The sequence below is a fragment of the Podarcis melisellensis genome (genome assembly GCF_964234715.1).
Source record: "Podarcis melisellensis genome assembly, chromosome: 5".
In the NCBI taxonomy this organism is placed as follows: domain Eukaryota; kingdom Metazoa; phylum Chordata; class Lepidosauria; order Squamata; family Lacertidae; genus Podarcis; species Podarcis melisellensis.
The window spans coordinates 61796396-61816150 of record NC_138537.1 but is presented as its reverse complement, the minus strand read 5'-3'; the positions used below and the strand labels follow the sequence as shown (position 1 = coordinate 61816150).

General features: G+C 41.4%; 1 pseudogene across 3 annotated transcripts in view; it reads left to right on the top strand.

The window, feature by feature from the left end:
* Nucleotides 1-375: 375 nt before the first annotated feature.
* Nucleotides 376-19755, top strand: part of LOC309370744 (heparan sulfate glucosamine 3-O-sulfotransferase 1 pseudogene) — an 83138-nt pseudogene continuing 63758 nt past the window's right edge. For 2 of the 3 annotated variants that reach the window (XR_014173480.1, XR_014173481.1), the window contains exon 1: nt 376-932. The product of XR_014173480.1 is annotated as a heparan sulfate glucosamine 3-O-sulfotransferase 1 pseudogene (transcript). Of the gene's footprint in view, nt 933-19266; nt 19348-19755 lie in introns of all 3 variants that reach the window. The other variant, XR_014173482.1, reaches the window with a different exon arrangement.

Below are 19755 nucleotides of genomic sequence, written 5' to 3'. Positions count from 1 at the left end.
GTGACCACTGGCCATGCAGGCTGATACTGAGGGGAGCCGGAGTCCAGCAACATCTGGAGGGCCGATTCACTTGCAAACACCCTATCTAACACTCCGCGCTCTTTCCTCGCTGACCGCGATCCTGCCTCTGATTGGCCGCCCAATTTCGCTTCACCCCCTTGACGAACCTTGGACAAATCCGCGCTTGCATCGAGTGCGAGGCGCTGCCCTCTTTTTCTTTCTCTCTCTCCCCTCACCCCCCCCCCCCGCAAGAGCCAAGCTCTGCGCTCGTTTCCCAGGAGGAGCCGAGGGCGCCTGCGAGGGAGTCACCTGCCCCCGAAGCTCCTCCCCTTTTCCCAGCCCGGTCCCGCCCTAGCCTTAGCCGGGCAAAGGAAGAGGCGAGGCGCCCCGGTGTGCGTGCGTGTGTGTGGCACGCGCCGGGCGCCGGCCGTCAAGTGCCGCGCGCTCCAGCTGGCTGGCGAAGCGCGAGGGCAGCAGCCGGCACGCTCTTCCCCTCCCGCTGAGCGCCAAGGCGGGAGAATGCGAGAGTCATGAATCCATTAATGAACTCCGCTCGCGTCGGAGTAGTTTCAGCGGGGACCACGCTCGCGTTTCCTCCGAGCCCTTCGCTTTCCCTCTCTCTCTCTCTTCTGGTCCCCCCCCCCTTTCCCCCAACCCCAGCACCCACCGCTTTCTGTGGTTCTGGTCACTGGGACTGATTAATGAATCATGAGGTGGCTGCTGTTAATGCATTTATCTGGGACAGACTGTACCGCAGCCTTCAGCCTTCACACGGCGGGGTGAAGCGAGCGCGCGAGAGAGCGAGGCTCCCGCTTTCTCGGCGGGCTCCGACACCTGCAGCCGACCCCGCTGCTCTCCTCGCCCGCCTGCCCGTCTCCCGCCGTAGAGACAGAGGAGCTGAAGAACCGCCGCTCTCCATGGCTCCTGAGGAGGTAAGAACGTCAAGGGTCTTTCTTTTTGGGGGTCTCTTCCCCATCCGCCCCCCCCCCAGGAAGGAAGCCAGATTTCTCTTCCAGGGAAGGAAGAAGCTGGAATTTCGAGGGGAAGCCACGGAAGGGGTGCTTGGCATGGGGGGCGTCGTCGACGCCAACTGCTTCCCTCAGGGTTTGGCTGCCTCTAGTCACGGGGAGGGAGAGGAGTCCACGTGTAAATGGGTCGCGCGGGTGTGTGAAAACGATGTCCGCTCCCCCCCCCCCAATAAAAAATAAAAATAAAAAATCCCTCCGCGGAGCCTGGCGCAGGTTGAGTTTCGACTTCTCTCCGCTGGTGCTGCCAGGGGACAAAAATACCTTGTCCCTTTGAAATGGGGATGGGGAAACCCGGGGCAAACTTGCGGGTCATTGGGCGATGGCATGGGGTGGGTGGGAGGCTAGGAAGTGTACTAAACGCAGCTGATGCTCTCTGACTTCCTGTTCCCTTCCTTACACAAGAGTAACGAAGGCTTGCCAATGAATCTACCTACATACTGGGAATTAGCTTGGAAGGAAGAGGGAAATGCCAGTTCACCTCTCCATCCCATAAGAATGACACCCTGTAGAATCATTTTATTTTTGGCGGTGATGCTTTAGCCCCCTCTCCCGCCCTGCAGATCTCCAGAGAACTGTGTTAAAATTCCTACTTGGGGGGGAAAGAGTGGTGCCGTTTGAAGTGGTGTCAATTGCAGGCTAACTAATTTAGTTTGCAGTAAGCTGCAGTCATTTGTTGCAAGCCTGGAGTGAGCGAGAGTTGTCTTTTCTAATCTAAGCACAGATAATTTACTTCACTTGCTTAATTTATAAGAGGTCAACTGCCCCCGGGGCAGTTGTTGTTGTGCATCCTGATCCAGTAGCTTAACTCCTTCCAGATGTGTTTTGGATGGGGCTGCTGGTTCTGCAGCGTGGGAAAGGAACTCTGCATGTGCTCAGATGTGTGCTATGCTTAGTGCTTCACGTGTTTCATGGCTGAGCCCCCAGCACTGAAATTAGTTTCTCTATTTGAGCTATGCTCTTCATTGAGCACCGATTCACATACATTAGTCCATGTAAAATGGGCTGCTACTTCTTTTTTTAAAAGTGAAATCTGTGTCAGACTTAAACTATAGCATGATTGTCATTAAATATGTGATGTGTTGAATTTCAATTGTTTCTTTAAAAGGTAATCATGTACATTCAAGCGCTCTATTCAGTATAATGGGTAAGAACTTGTAGACACTTCTAGAAGTGCTGTCTTGTAAAGCTGCCATATATTGTTCAATATCATCCTATCCATTTAATAGGTCACACTCCTTGTGTGTGTGTTTTTTTTATCATGCATTCTTAGTTCAGTTTGTGATTAAACTAAAATGGATGAATTTGGCAGTGCATTTTGCTTCTGGTTAAACTGTGGGTTCTTTTGGTGGTCTGACTTTTTGACCTGGTCATTCCCTTAAAATCTGTTTTACAAAGCCCATTGTATGGGGAAGGGATGGAATGTACCGTAATTGAACATCAGCAAAACTTGTGTTTGTTGTAATGGCATATTTTACAGAGAAATCTGCAAAGCATCTGTTAAAAGCAGTGGCACAAAACCTGTCTAAAATGAGCAATGTCAGTTCAAGTTTGTTTGTGCAGCTTTGCAATATCCAGTATTTATGTCGACACCTGAGAGAAGAGACTCTGAAAGTTCTTCCCTAGTGTTACAAAATCAGCCTTTATCTTGGAGCCAAATATGACAGCCAGTTCCTTGGTGTGACAGCAAAACCCATCCTGTCACCTTAAGAAGAAAAACTTATTTAACATGATCCATCTGATATGTCACCTTTGGTTGTGGCCATTTCTAATTCTTGAAAGGGAACCATGAAAGATGAACATAAATAACTGAACATGTCAGACAGTGTAATTCTTCCTAATTTCAAGAGGCTAGCTGCTAAATTATGAGTGCCATGTGTAACTACCTTCCTGAGAGTAAATTCATTTGCTCCAGTGGACTTTATTGCTTGGTAAATGTGGTTAGGATCAAGTTACAGAGTCTATTGTACAGTGCTAAACCTCCTTTCGGTTTGTGTCTGTTTAGATAGACAGCTCCCAGCTGTTTACAGCTGTACTTCACCAAGAGGCAAAATTACAAATAGTTTCCCCAAAGGACATTTTCAGGTTGCTCTTGATGCATTAAATATGCCACTATTACCTATTCATTGTAGACAATCCAGAATCTCCTTTCAATGTTTGCAGAGACAACACATTTCCCTTGCCAATGGTGGATGTGATGTGCTTTATAGCTGGGGAAATGCAGTTCTTCTGCCACCTTGCAAATGCATTGCTTGTGGCATCTGTCAGCTGTGGTCTATGTTGCCATAAACGATGGCTGCACACAACTTTCCCCTTCATGTGCCTATCATTTTGTGAACTCCAATTTTTCAGTCTTAAAAATGACCCCAGTGACTATGAACTGGTATGCTACTAAAGAACGTGTGAAGAGCCCTACTGGACCGGAACAAAGGCCCATCTAGCCCAGCATTCTGTGCTCACAGTGGCCAACCAGATGCCTGTGGGGAGACCCAAAGCAGGACATGAGCACACTGGCATCCCCCTGCACTTTATTTCCAGTGGTTGGTATTGAGTGGCATACTTCGGTGTTGGCATGCTCATCCAGTGGTGCTTTGAAAGGGTAAACTGCTGTATTTTTCTAACTGCCCCTGTTGTTTCTATTTTAACTGTAAGCCACCTTAAGTCAATTTCAGGGGGAAAGGTTGGATATAAAAATCGTTTATGTTACTGTTCTTGGCTTGGATTTTTCATTGTTCGTTTATGGCTGTCGCTCCCTTGCTTTGCATAGCCAGTGCTGAAGTCCTTATGGTGTGTGTGTGTGTGTGTTTAAAGTTCCAGACAGCATGACAATTTCCCCCTTTCCTTGCAACAAGGGTGAGTTGTCCCCATTCCAATCCATCATGCAGGGATGGGAAATTGGAACTGACCAGAGGACTGGATTCACAGCTGGCCAACCCTCTGTGAGCTACATTGATCAGTGGGTGGGGCTTCCCAACTGTCAATCACCTGATGTCATGTGGCTGCAGTTCCTAACCTCTGCGGCTACAAAGGAAGATTCTTTACAGTAAGCCCAATAAACAAGCACACAATTCTCCTCTGTTTCCCAGCTTTCAACAGTCAGAGGTTTAGCAATACCTTTAGCACCATTATTAACCTTGTGCTCCAGGTGCTTTATCCTAGTTCATAATTTTTAGAAAGTGAAGGAGGTTATTATTTCACATATATTGGCCATGCTGAGATGTGAGTTTCTGGAAGCCCTGCTCACATTTTTCTGTCAAGAAGGGAGACAAATCTTGTGACAGTGGGGGCATCCTGGAACTTTATCACTGAGAGAGGTGTTGTGGCAATGACATGTATGTTGCTACCTTCCTGTGGCTGCAGTGATGGGACCACTCTATGTGGGATTTTTTTTAAAAAAATGGGCCAGGGCTGTGTCAATCCAGGAATGTTGGGGTTCTTCTGACCTAGAAGACCATGCACGGGAAAGTTGCTAAACTCAAAACTCTGAATGATACCTGCAAAAGTCTTCCATTCATGTCTGAGGCATAATCTAGACCAGCGGATGGAAGGAACCTGTGACCCTATAGATGTTGCTGAACTACAGCTTCTATCATCCCTGATGATTGGCCATGCTAGCTGGGGCTGATGGGAGCTGGAGTTCAGTGATGGAGTTCAGAGGGCCATAGGGTTCCAACCCTTAATCTAGACAAACAGTTAATCGTGTGATAAAACTGGACCAGGGATTTTCTCTTGGGTGCACTTCTTGAAGTTCCCCTTCTTGAAGTGTGGTGTAGCTACTTAGGTTAGTAGCAAAAGGAACCATGTTCAAAATGGTAATCATAAATCCCACTGCACATGTAGAAGCTCCCCACATGTTCCCTCAAATCTTAACAGGGTATTTTTTAAAATAAACAAAATCACAAGTGGTGATTTTGTAGAACGTGCCCTTTGTTACTCCTAATTTCCCCTATCTAACAGTGGTGCAGTTCAGAGCATTGAAACAACATGGCAGATCACATGGGGTATAACAGATGTGAGGTTTGTGATTTGTTGTAAGCCAGTTATAATGAAAATCTTCCACTTTTGATGTCTCTGTGAGTTTTGCACTTAAAAAAAAAAGAGTCAGGATTTCATATTCACACACAATACAATGAATGTTCTTAAAGAATGAGGCGGATCACCCTACAGACACACAAGTTTATTCTTGTTTACCTCCACCCATTTCTTTCGTATCTCATAAATGGGTTAGAATACAAACTGCAGTTCTACCTCTCTCTGCTGCCATATTTTAATAACATGATTGTTGGTTTGACTGTACCCGTTTATTATGGTATTTAAAAGTTATTGGAACCCACTGGAAAAACTGGCCCTGTTTATGCTTGCTTGCTTGACACACACTCTCTCTCTCCTCTCTCTCTGTTTCTTCCCTTTTGCTGCTCTCCCTGCCCTAATGTCTGGCATGAGAATATACTTGACTCATTTGAGTTTTGTCTTGGTTATATTTGTGAAAGGATGAAACCCCTTAATTTCTTGCCTTTGGGGAAATTTGCTGTGACAGTGTTGGAGAACTTTGTAGCTATTGAGCTTTTCAAGAGACTGGAATTTAGTCTGTGAATTAAGTTGAGTGTGACTGGCATATGCTGTACTAATATGCCAGGATGGGGAAACTTAGAGGGTTTCTGATGCAGAAAGGGGGCTGAAAACTTATTTTTCTTATAGTAACAGAACAAAAAAGCAAACATGACTAGTTGGCTAATTAGTGTGCTTTTATTTTAGTGTTGTTTCTCACATTTTGTTTTCCATGCGAGTTAGAGCTCATTGGACAACAAGAATAGTGGAATATATTACCTTTTGTATTGTTGATCAATCCATATCAATACCTTTCTGTAATGATGTGTGACAAAACAGTTCTATCTTGCTTTATCAACTCTTGCAGCTTTAGTTTTGCTTGTCTTTTTAAATCTTAAAAACCTGGTGCTACATGTTTGCAGATGATGCATGGTTTAAAAGGAGCTGAGCAGGGCGAAACTAGCCACAACATTGCTCAACAAACTGTAAATGATATACAATTCACCTTAAGACTACCGGTCTGTTTGATATGATATGAGCATGTTCTCTCTAGCTATCTAGTTTTGAGTTGAACATTATTCACTGGTGCTTGGCATCATAAATTGTACGTCAGTATGTTTAGAGATTAACATGTCAGTAATATGTTTCTCAGGGGTCAGCTGCAGCCATACATTTTTTAAGAATTGTGTGTGCACAGAACCTTACTAGATGGCATCATCTGTCTTCAAACTGCAAACCTGACAGTTCAGGAGTGCTTAGCTGAGCTATTTACTCTTTGATAGCTTTTCTTTTTACTGTCTTACAGTATTTCAACTTCTGTTGCAAAACAAAGTTGTCTGCTATTGCAAACATTTCTTACAAAAACATATTAAGTCTGTGAGCATGTTAACTGTACAGAGTGCTCATTTGTAGGCCAGCAAGTCTGCACATGGGTTAGGGAGAAAATGCTTTGAAACTTGCAATTTAAGTGATCTCTCTTTTCCTTAGCTGCTGGTGCCTGCTTTTACTGGCACAATCTCCAAACCCTTGTTCACATTCATTTCCTTTGGTCATCATAATCCTGTGTTTTTAAAAAGGTTGAAATGCATTAAGTAACCTAAGTTATAGAAGCAGAATGTATACAAGATGCGGTACTCAGATTTTATAAAAAAAATATTCTTATTAGAAAGTAGGATTTTCATAACTTGTGGAGATTTTATAACTATATAGGTAAGCCGCCTTAGCAGTTAATGTCTATGCAACATTCTTTCTGTGTTTGTGTAACATTTTAAAATGGTTCTAGATTCAGGTAGGTAGCTGTGTTGGTCTGATGCAGTAGAAATATATATATGTACATATGTGTGTGTGTTTGTGTATATATATATATATATATATATATATATATATATATGCAGGTTTTGGTGTCCTCGGGTGTCTTCCCGTGTAAAAGTTGGGGTGTCTAGGCGACGTTTCGACGAGGTCTCACTCGTCATATGTATACACACATATACATCTCTCTCTCTCTCTCTCTCTCTCTCTCTCTCTATATATATATATACACACACACACACACATAATAAATTGTCAAGCAGCACTTTAGAGGCCAACTAAGTTTGTTCTTGGTATGAGCTTTCATGTGCATGCACACTTCTGGTGTTTCCTGTCATTTAGTGGGTTGAGGCAGGGAGACCCAGCCGTAAAGTTTCCTAGTACAGTACTGTATTCATAACAAACCATGAAACAACTGTAAGCCATAATAAGCTGTTCCTGAGCAAGCATCATAAAAAATCAAAGCAGTTTACAACAACTGTGTATGAGTTATAAAAGCCACATAAAAAAATATAAAACGTATCACCAGCTATTATAGAAACTTTGTAGCCTAATTGTCTGCATAAGACTGGCAGCAAAGGGAAGTTTTCAGCAAATGTTTAAAGGTCAATATAGAAGACAACTGCTGAGTCACTATTGGGAGACCATTCCGCAGGACTGCGCCAATGACACTAAAGGCTCTATTTCTTGTCAGTGTCAAATGAACCTTACTAACTCAGGGTTAAATGGAGATCATTCACTGTGGCGTGGCTCATAGAGTGTTGAATCAGGAAGCCTGATATAAAGCTCCCTCAAGGACCTTGGGACTTTTTTGCAGGCTGATCTATTTCATATGGTGATTTTGTATGTGTGTGTAGATATAGGGATTGCATTCAGTGCTGAACCAGTGGGGTTACGCTGGACCAGTGGAACTTCCATTCCCTCTCTTCTACTGTGCGCCGCCAAAATCTACTCCAAAGGGTGATTGTGAGCTGATTGTGAGGGTGAATGAGAGACTGGAAGGGACAGGATATGGAGAGGATGTCCCATTGCAGGCACAGAAGTCACTTGAACCAGCAGAGTTTCAGCATTGGATCCCTAGATATAGATCAGTGATGGCCACACTTGGCCCTCCAGCTGTTCTGAAACTACAGTTCCCATCATCCCCATCCCTGACCACTGGTCCTGTTAGCTAGGGATGATGGGAGTTGTAGTCTCAAAACAGCTGGAGGGCCAAGTTTGGCCATCACTGATATAGATGATATAGATGATGGGGCAGAAGAGAATACCATATGCACAGCTGTGAAATATCCCAGATGGCCCAGCTTGTATTTAGCCATTTAATGGAGAACTCTCCAAATAGAGAAGTCTCCAAAGAGGGTCAAGGGAAAGCCACTTTGGTATCCACTTATGGACAAGTGATGTGATGGAAATTTTTGGGAGGCTGCTAAGTTTAAGTGTTATCATGGTGCCTGATGTAAAAACCTTCAGCTCAGCCTGGCTTTCCTTGCATAGCTGAGTTCCTGGCTGAATAGGGGTGCTCGTGTTTATCTGCCTGCCTGCTTTAATATTAAGTTGTTAGGACTTTTAGCAGAGATGGGGAAGGAATGGATTGTATTTTTATGGACTATTGATTTTTGATCCATCCTTACTCTTGACTTTTGGATCCATCCTGTTTTATTAATATACAAGAAAATCTATTTTTATAATAAAAGGCTAAAATAAGGAGAACAGCTCCTGTTCTTAACTGTCTTGGCAGTGCTCTTTATTAATAGACTCAGCCTGCTTGAAGTAATGACTAATTAGCCCTGGGAATTTGGAAGCTAGTAATGCTACCGGCTTCCCACCTTCCATGGGAAAGCTATCATTCGGGTAAGAAGCCTCAGCCTCTGACACAGCCCTTGGAGCAAGGCAGCATAATACAATTTACCGTATAGCAGTGATATAGGCAGTTTTCAATATATAAGTCACTGTGCCCATTTTCCAGATATTTTGTCTCTATTGTTTCTCAGTCATAGCAATGCTGGTGCTGGCGCCTTTCTACATTACAGTGGTACCTCGGGTTAAGTATTTAATTCGTTCCGGAGGTCTGTACATAACCTGAAACTGTTCTTGACCTGAAGCACCACTTTAGCTAATAGGGCCTCCTGCTGCTGCTGCGCCGCTGATTTCTGTTCTCAACCTGAAGCAAAGTTCTTAACCTGAAGCACTATTTCTTGGTTAGCGGAGTATGTAACCTGAAGCGTATGTAACCTGAAGCGTATGTAACCTGAGGTACCACTGTACCAGCTTTTCAGGCTCTGTGGGTAGAAACACACCTTCTAAGTTGAGATACCCAGAATATGGAGCTCCCTCCCCCGAGATGTATGCTTGGACCTCCTCTTTCATCATTTCCGCTCTGTTTAAGTAAATTGTGGATATACGATTCTTAATTTTATTTATGAATTGCTTTCTGCAAAGCGTATCAAAGCCATTTCACAATAAAACAATCACATAAATAAAAACAGCTAAAGCAATTACACGTTTTAAAACAATTTAGAATTCAGTACAGTTACTGACTGTGATAAGAAAATTATCCACTTAGAAGGTTTGTTGAAAGAAGAAAATATTTGACAGGCACCGTAAGGACAACAAAGGCAGTGCCTGTCTGATGTAAAGGGAGAGAGCTCCAAAGGGCAGCTGCCACCACACCAAAGGCCTGATTCCTACATTCTGCAGCATGGACTTCTTGTTAAGATGATATGGTTTTAGGGCTCCCTCTCCTGCAGAGTGCAGTGGTCAGTTGGGTACATAAAGGATGAAACTCTCTTTTAGGTGTCCTGGTCTCAAGCTGTAAAGGCCTTTGTACACCAGCACCTTGAAGTTAGCTCAGTGGCTACTTGTCAGGGCCATGTAATTCTTACAGCAGCGGTATAACATTTTGACAGTATTCTGCTCTTTGAACCCCGATTTGTTGTTGGCTCCAAATTAACTGCTTTGTTTGCTGCTGGTTTGATTGTTTTTGTCGTATGATTTCATTATTGGTGTTAGGCACCTTGAGTACTGCCTAGGAACATGAAGAGCACTTAAAGATGGTGATAAAAATGGCTACCAAGGCGGAGTGAAAAGTATGTGGGTAGAAAGAACTTAAGGTGGAGCTCACCTATTTTACCTGTCCCTTCTATGACCCTCTGGGCCCAAAAGAAAAAAGAAAGTCACATGAGTCCTCTGGAATCAATTTGATGAGATAGAAGATAATCTTGCTGTGGGTTGGCTACCTTTTGGCTAACCAATTTCCTCAGATTACTGCCAAGGTAGCTAGCTTTTGTGCCGAAAGAAAGAAAGAAAGAAAGAAAGAAAGAAAGAAAGAAAGAAAGAAAGAAAGAAGGAAAGAAAGATGGTAGATAGAAGAGTACTTGAAAATTGAGAGGGGAATCTGCAATTCTTGTTCAAACAGAATGGGATATTTGGATGAAAGTCATTGTTTTTAGCATAAATCAGTGTATATACCAATTTATAAGTTTAAAGGACAATATTGAAGATTGGTAGAGAAGAAAATATGACAAATATTAAACCTGGGGTTTTGTTCTTCCATTTATTTATTTTTGCAGTATAGAAGTTGTTTAGTATACATTTCAGCAGGTGTGCTTCTACAGCATTACCCTTTGCAAAACAAGCTTTCTTCTAACTTCCATGAAATTATTTTCTTAGCTATAGCAGGAACAGTTTTGAAGACTTGCAAGAATAACTATTGTTCTCTCCATTGCTCTTTAAAATGTATACTTATTGCAGCTGCTCTCAGCTTTGTCTTCATGGAGTGATGCTGAAAGTGCTTCAGTACTTTGATAGACTTTTGTATGACAGCAGGTAAAAACAGAATAGTCTCAGTCAGTTCTTTTTCTGAGGCTTTGAGAAAGAACTTTGTGCAGCAGCGAGAGAGCCTTTGTTCTAAACACCCTGGAAGACAGTCCTGTCCTTTGTATTTCCAAGATTAACTTTCCAGCCATAACACAATCTTTCATAAATTATACTCTGTGAAAGTAAGTGAAGTAGGTTTTGTTGATACAAGCAAATGAGTAAGCTTTTGAAATGCTGACGAATGATGATTACATAGAGAAATGTTTCTTAAGTCTGCTTGTAATGTCTCTTCACAGATTCCTAATTTAGATTTTACAGATCACTCATTCTTTCTTGGTATATATGATTGTAATGTTCAAACCTCTCTGACAATAATGAGACCTGATCTAGGATAGGAGAAGTCCTGGTGCAGTGTGTGCACTGAACCAGAGGAAATAGGTCACATTCATGTATTGTAGGGACACATTTGAGTCCAGATTAAAATCATATCAATTAATAATCCCAAATAACAAGCCCCAGTTGAGCAGTTGCAACTCATTAGTCAAATATCAAGGTGAAAGAGAGCCTTGTATACATTAATGAACTTGCAGGACCTGAGGCATCAACTCCTACAAGGGTTGTTCATGTACAGTATTTTTAAAAAAGAATAGCTATATGGTCATCACAGGATAGATAGCCTTATAAAAACTATTAAGTTGTACATAGTGTATATTGTCAATGGACAACATGGAGTCTATGCCTTGTGCACCCAAATGTCACTTTTAACTTCGTTGTCAGAGACCTGACATAGTATATTTATAATCCATAGGCTCTCAACTGGTGCGTGAAGTAGTATGCAATGTGGGAAGTCTATTCTTTCCTTGACATGTAAGGAAACAAAAATAATTGGGACTGAAATGGAGGATAGCAATTTTTTTGAGGAAATTTAGAGAATGCTGACAAATGCAAGAGCACATGAATATGAATTGGAACTGGAAGGCGAAGGTGACAAGGATACAAAAAAACTCACAGTTGGATATGCCACAGGAAGAAAATGGTGAAAGGCAATGTACTTTTACTACAAGACCTAATAGAAGAAAACAGGAGTTATATAGCTATTAATTCCATGGTGGCAACCGCGGTTAAGAAAATTACTTGGCAAATCTACCTTTTAAATCTTATTATTGTCTTCTTTGCCATCATGTTTATTAGAGAATGTTTTACAGTAGTTCTCCAAGACTACAATCTCAGGCAAGTTTATCCCGAAGAAAACTGCATCAAGACAGATGAGCCTTTCTTTCTAGTCCCATTACGTAGGCTTCCATCACACTCTTTCTCTCTTATTGTATTTATACAGTCCTTTTCAACTGCTTCCATTCTCTGCACTGTTTGAACCTTCTACATTGCTGTTTGCATTCTCTTCCCATTTGACAATACACCTTCAAAAGTTTTTGTTACTTTAATTTTGGAAACATTTATAGTTCTACCCCAGCACACACACTCTTTTGTGTGTATTGTACTATAATTGCTTTTTCATAACTGTACTTAAATTCAGGACTGTTTTCCTTCTTCCTTGCTCGCTGCTTTTGCTTTAGATTTAGCACTTAGCATGCTAAAAAACAACAACCCCAAACCCTTCTTTTCCTCATTGAATTTGTCATAAAGAAGCATATTTATTTAGAAAGAAAATATCACTGCGTTTAATGGTGCATATTCCCTACAGTCTGCTTAGAAAGTTAAGCCCACAATCCTCAATTGTCAGTGTTCCCCTTTCTTCAGTGATAAAGACCCCCCCCCCGAAATTTTTTTATTGTCAAGGTATCATTTTTGTGTGTATGAATGTTGTGGGGAATGAGAGTGAAGGTTGAACAGAGTGAAGGGTTTACTTCTTCAACCCCTTCCCTATTATTGAATCCAGATAAGTTTTCCTGTTCACTCCAGAGCTTTTTTTAAAAGCAAATTTGTACCAAAACCTCCAAGTCCCCTTCTCTATCAGTCCCACACTCTTTGTTGGTTCATTTTGTTGCTAGCTCATTCATGCATGGAACACCCATTTTACTAATTTGGGGTGGGGGCAATAATTAATGCATGCTTTCTGAACAAGTCCTTCAAACACCACAGATCATTTACACACAAGTTACTTTATTTATTTGCTTATTAAATTTGTATGCCGCTCTTCATCCGAAGATCACAGGGCAGTTCACAACATAAAAATACAAAATGAGAAGACACAATACATAATAAAACAAAACCAAAGCAATACCCCCCATACATTTAAAAGGCCATAGACTGTTAATCAGCCAGAGGCCTGGTTATAGACAAACGTTTTCACCTGGTGCCTCAAGTTATACAATGAAGGTGCCAGGCAAGACTCCCTGGGTGCATAAACCAATCTGCACCTTGAGTGCCTGTTATAATAACCATATGTTATTAGTCGATGTTACCAATAAGCTTGGATTAATCGGAACTCTTCATGTGCCCCAAGACTCTGTATGTAATTTAGCTTTGCTTGGAGCAGCGAGTGCAAGGATAGTGTAATTGTGGTCAAATCAGAGACAGCAGGTATAGTCTAAGCCAAGTCTGATCCTGACAGGATGATGGTAAGCCACAGGCATGAGCAGGTCTTCATAAACCTAATTAACCCCCCAGAACATGGGGCCATATCCAATGCAAGGAATTCCCAAGTCCAGTAATTAATAATCTCTAGTAAATGATGGCTTCCTTCCAGCAAGCATACACCTAGCTAATTAAAGTAAGCACCCTGGCTAGCTTCTTCTGAAGAATCAAAGCTCACTCCTTACCAGGATCACAGGGATACTTGCTAAACACAACCTGATTTGTTACAATGTCCATGTAACTCCTCCACAACTCTTTGGCAGGAAACACAATTGCTATAACTCATAACCATACAGGGTAGCTCATTAATCATGTCTCTGTTATTTAATGTTGCACATGCCCAGCTTAGACACTAATGAGATCAGTTTGCAAATTTAGATTTCTGCCTGTAGATAAACCATATCCTATAACTAGACACCCTGAGTTTTTTCAACTTTTAGGACACATCCCTAGGTTGCTTTATACTTCTCCTTTTGAGATGCTCTGACACTGTTAATTGTGGCAGGAACATTCCTCTTTTTTCTCCAGCTTTAGTTAGCATTATCACCCTCTCCCTTGCCTTTTAGTCCACGTTTGTTGTTTTACCCAGGACTAGTCAGTTAATGGTATAGAGGGCTCCAGCCAGTGTCTTTCTACAAGGAAGTTGCCCCGTTTCCCCCCTAACTATTTAGGACTCCAGAGGCAAATATAAAATTTGGCCCCCAAGTTGGCTTTTCATCTGCCCCTTCCAGGACTTTGGCAAGGAGAAGGATTATCTTAACTTTAGTCTCATACAACACATCCTGCTGACATTTTCAAGTCCAGCTGTAGCCATCTATGAATTGTGTACAATAAAAACATAAAAACCTGAGTCTAACCTCTTCCTTCTTTTCCCATCTTCTCAATAGACAAGTAACCATTGTGTTCCATCCATCTCACTTCTGTCTGTGTTTGTGATTTCAGAAGTCTTGCTCTAGTGAGAAGCAAAGCTGAACTATTTGCATGTGAACTTTTAGCCTTCCTTGTTTATTTAATCTCCTGTTACAGAAATGCATGTCAGGCACATCTCTGCTTACAAACTGCTTAACTGTATGGTCTGGGCAGTGTGGGGTGGGTGTCCTTTACAATGTGTAACAAATAATCTTTTTATTCTTTCATATTTTAGTACTTGCACTTCAAGTCACAAAGCTGTCTTTATTTCCTGTCAGTCATTTGATGTAAATATATATTACACTAATAACAAATTCTCTAGTTCTTGTTAATTCCCTTTGCTTATTCCCCATAGCTTGTAAAATAACATTGGCATTTATTGATCACAGTCTAACTCTCCAAGTTTGACCATTATGATACTGGTATATTTTGAAGTAATCTTAGGCTGTGCAGTAACGTCAACTACAGGAGAGGCCCCCAAATTAGTACTTCGATGTGTAAGACATGGGTCCACAGAGAGAGAAGGAGAGAGAGCACTCTGGTAACATCAGGGATTTTCCAGTTAATTGTTTCAACAGGGAGAAAAGCTTTTGGTGATCTGTGTAGTGTACAATTGTATGCACACATGAGATTATTTTATGTTTCAAGCAAAGAAAGGAAGGAAACGGTGTTTTGCTGCTCAGATCAGAAAGAGTAGCCTTTCATTTCTGAAGATCATGGATATCTCAGTCAGTTCCTTTGTAAGGGAGAGAAAATAATTTAAATAAGAGGACCAGATGCACACCCTTCCAGAATATGTGAAACTAGAGAGATCTTGACAGCTGTTTTTTCTCCCTCATCTGTATTATTTTTTTGGTCATTGTATACCCTTTTTAAAAAGTGATAATAACCATATTTGAAGCCCAAGTGTTATTGTTCCAGTTCATTTCTCAGAGACTGTGAAATCTCTTCATGAATAAGCTGGAGCAGAGCTTCCGATTCTTCACTTCAATATCATTTTGTTTAAATGTCTGGAAACTGGTGCATAGTCCTTTGGGGAGAACAAAGAGTGTTGGTGTATTTGCTCTTTACAGCAGACAAATCTCTTTGGAACGTTGAAACGTGAAGAATTGGGGAGAAATGACTATAAGGTTGACAGCAATGGCAATCAAGTCTGAACTGAAGCACCGCTAACGGTATAGAACAAAGCAACTTCCAGTCTTTGATCTTTAGCCTTATTTTTCCAAACTAGAAAAAATATCTTCCCAAAATCTTATGAATGTATCTTGACAATGCTGCATTTGATAAAAGAAAATGCAGTAGTTTTCATCTGTTTCTTAAACAGAGGTGTTTGGTTGTGCATAAAAATAATAATCGTGATAGTGTTGTATCTGTATCTTTGGCAGGAGTCAATGGTTGTCAGTTGGCCTTGTTGGCAAAGCCAAAATTTGTGGTTGTTAGTGCCCCTCCCCATATTTCTTGGGAAAGGCTGGACAGGGCAATTCAGGCATGGCTGGTCACTGCTTCGCAAAGGTGAGTAGAGCACTTTTGTACAGCAACACCCAATGCCTGTGGTCTTTCCTTAGAGAAAAGTGGGCAAAGGGGGAGCCTGAGGAAAAGGCTTTGTAGAGGTAAGCATGCATTATTGGCACTGCTGGCCAAAGGCGGACTGGGTAGCACCCTTAGCATCTTCCCCACCTGCCACTACAACTTTTTATTGGAGGGAGGGTTATTGATTTGTCTCTATGTGGTTAAGTAATGATGCCTTCACCATATACCTGCTTAGCAACCTCCCTAGCCTTCCTCTCAACCTGGGAGTTGGCAGGGATTGCTACACAGCAGCTCAGATGATTCCACCCATCTTTGCATCTCTAGTGTTTAGGGGAAGGACAGTTAATCCCATTTAGAGGGTAGTGGCTTATTTGCCATGACAGAGTTATTTGTTGAATCCTGGTCCCTTGATTACTATAGGGAAAGCGCAATATTTAAGCTCCTACACAGCTACTGGTCTTCAGCAAGATGCAGGTAAATATGAAGTGAAACTAAACTTCATCCTTTTCCAATTTTTAAAGTTGAACTGCCTTGGTATAGGGAACTGTCCCCCTCATTATATACGTGGATGGTTCTATATAAGTAGTAATAAATCATTTCAACAGATGTTTGACCTACTTGTTCAAGAGTAGCAGCATGTGTTTCTGCTTGGGCATTATGCAAGCGATAGGCATTTGCTTATGTTGCATCACAGTACTGCACTTCATAAATTACGTATTAAAAGGCATGTTGCCACTAGCAGACAGTATGAGGCTTACAAAATTGTCAAGGTTGCAGAGGATAGAGTCAGTTGCCTATGTGTTTTTTTTCCTTGCTGTGCTTGGAAGAGTGAAAGATCGATGCAACTCAGTAGTGCCTCATTGAAGCTTCCACCTTGGAAACACATTGAGAAAGAAACATTTCTCATGACTGAGATATGAGAATTCTGTGTCTGGGGTAAATCATATATGCCTCCTATGGAGTGAAGTAGTGAGAATTGGAGTGCGGGGTCAAGTTTGTCTTTCATGGTCAGATTTGGAAGATGATGAAGTTGAGTGGAAACTTTGAAGCAGTTCTGATGGTGTACAGCTTTGATGGCACTCAGCAAATCATAACCATCTATAAGAAGCACAGTAATGTCACTGGGTTGTGTATTCTGCCATCACAACTTAGTTCTAAATATTATGGCACTCGATTTAAGAAAATATGGAAGGATAGAGACCCAAGAAGGCTTGGTGGAACATATTGATGCTGGCTGTAGTTCTTGAGGTACAGCCTCAAGCAGGGTTATGTACAGGCAAGTCACTCCATCTTTGCTGCTGTTTGCTTCTTCTCACCAGCCTGGTGAGAACTCCTGGGGAAAATATCTGGTTCTACAGCTTTCTCACCTATTTATCATCACCCGACATTCACTGGCCCTTTCTGGGAAGGGCAGACAAGCAGGTTCGTAGCAGTATTAAACCACAGTACTAGGGGCAGAGTACTCACCTGTAGTGGTAGAGGCCTTGATGAATGGCCAGCTAAACCAACCCTGCCATCAACCCTGCCAAATGTGTAGGAAGTGCATGAGTTGGGTTTATATGGTGGGTGTGGACAATCCCTGAATATTTAACTTCCACTGAAGGCTATTGAGCCATAAGTAGGACAACAACAACAATATTTATTACGGCCGTAGGCCCATACCGGTAAAAACAACACATAAATAACAGCTTGTGCACGTGGGGGAAAAAAACAGCCGCTAAAACACCACTATAACAATAAAATACTATAAGATAGAATGGCATACTACGCCTTAGTTAGCTTGTAGTGCTCCTTGGCGTCGCTTTTGGGTAAGGACAGCGACCAGGAACCTAGCCACTTTCAGGGTCGTATGAGTATCCTTATCCTGCAGGATTTGGGCATAAGTAGGACTGATTGTGACGTTCTAGTATGCCATGTTATTTCAATTGTTTCCCCTAGTTTAGACTGTAGAATCAAGTCCTCAGTATTATCAATGTGCATTATATTTTGTTCAAAAAAACAGTGCCAGGAAGAAAGAACACTGTATATTTGTATTCAAGGTCTTCAATTCTAGGAAAGCTTTCACATTTTAAAGTACATGAATCACAGGTGGTCTTTTGGGGTATCAGGATTTATTCTTAAACTAAAGTATGTGTTTAAATTACCCTGGCTGAATATAGCAAGTATGTCTATTGTTTAAAACTGAAATATGAAGTGACACATTTTTATTAGAACAATGGAACTTTACTGCCAATGCAAATCCTGTTTTCCTCTTCATTTCAGTGAGACATGCTGGTCCATTCTATTCTGGAGGATTACCCTAGTTCTGTTGAATCTCAGAGCAGTTGTTTCCTAGCCATAGAATCATAGAATTGTAGAGCTGGAAGGACCCCCAGGGGTCATCTAGTCCAACGCCCTGCAATGCAGGAATCTCAGCTAAAGCATCCATGATACATTTATGAATAGCTAATCTGAGTTTACTTGTTTTTACGTCTATAGTAATAATATATATTCCTAACTTTATTATTGGGTCCCTTTTATTTCATAACTTTTTAACAAATAAAGGGCCCCGGTTATATCCAAATAGTACCTGTACCATACCAATATAAATTTTCAGTCATGTACAAAATTGCTAAATAGCAAAGAGTACCAACAAGAGATCACCAGTAAAACGTCAATTTCACCAAGTTACTCCAAATGAATGGTAACTTCTAAATCCTTTGGGGAGAAGCTCACAATGAGAAATCTGTTTGAATGAACGATGAAGAACACTAGTCTTTCAGGACAGTTTGTTAGATGACATTCTTCCCGTTTGCAATGTCATCTTCTGTAACAATGTTGTTTACAATGTAGTGTATAAACACAAAAATGTAAAAATGAAATTACACACACAGCTGTGCTTTAAACCAAGTTGTCTGAAGCACTGTCTTTACTCTACCAGTCCAAGGAAAGACTGAATTCATTGAAGATCTCTTCTCAGCTGATAACTGCAGCAGTCTTCAGCAACCCATCTCTAGGGGCAATGTCTCATTTGTGCCATAATTGCATTATAATCATAAACATCCCACATATGTAAAAGAGACTTTGCTACTTGGACAGTTTCTAAAGCTGAAACACAATTGTTTACATTCAGACATACATATCCAGTACGTGAACATATATACACAAGATTTTAAACAACTTTTTTTTAAGGAAATCATTAAGAAGGCTAAGTATTTGGCTGCAGGAGCTCCCTGCAGCCAATCAGAAGCCATGCTTTGGTTTCTGAATGTTTTGGAAGTCAGATGGACTTCTGGAACATATTCCATTCGACTTCCAAGGTATGACTGTATTGTACTAAATTCTGGCGCTTAATGCAAAATATTCTAAGACACTTTACCTATTATAGGATATTGGTGGGCATCTGCACAAAGTACTACATTTAGATATAGCTTACAGTAAGAAGGGCCCCTCTAGTTACTAAAGGCTGTTTAAAATGTGGTATATGCTTATGTTGCTTGCAGTCTTTACAAAGCAGTTAATTAATCCTAAGTAAGCTAACATTTTTGCTTTGCAGAACATCATGGCAAATGTAACTTATATGATCCTATGCCCTTGCCCAGATGTATGTGCCAGGCACACAAATAAGGCTTTAAAGGTAAGATCAAAGCTAACTTACTTGAAGCTCCATTAATTCTGTATTTTTAGAACGTAGTCATTTACCCGAGAATTTTGTCAGCCGTTCTGATGCACTGTGCACGCCGGTGCAATCCTGTATAATCAAAACCTATTGAAAAAGGCTGCAAAGACCCTGTTCTCCCCCCGCCCCACCCTTTTAGTGACATTTCAGTGACATCTTTGTGATGTTTCTAGGTCCCTTCCAAGTTCGGCACAATTCACGTATACATGGTCACACACATATTGAATGGGGACTGCCTGTGTTGAGAAATACAGCTCCAAGGCCCAATTCTGGGTGATGAAGTAGAAATTCCAAAGTACCTGAATGTCATCTTAGTGATGCCACTGCCTACACAATCAAATTACTGAAGTAATCTAATAATTTGAA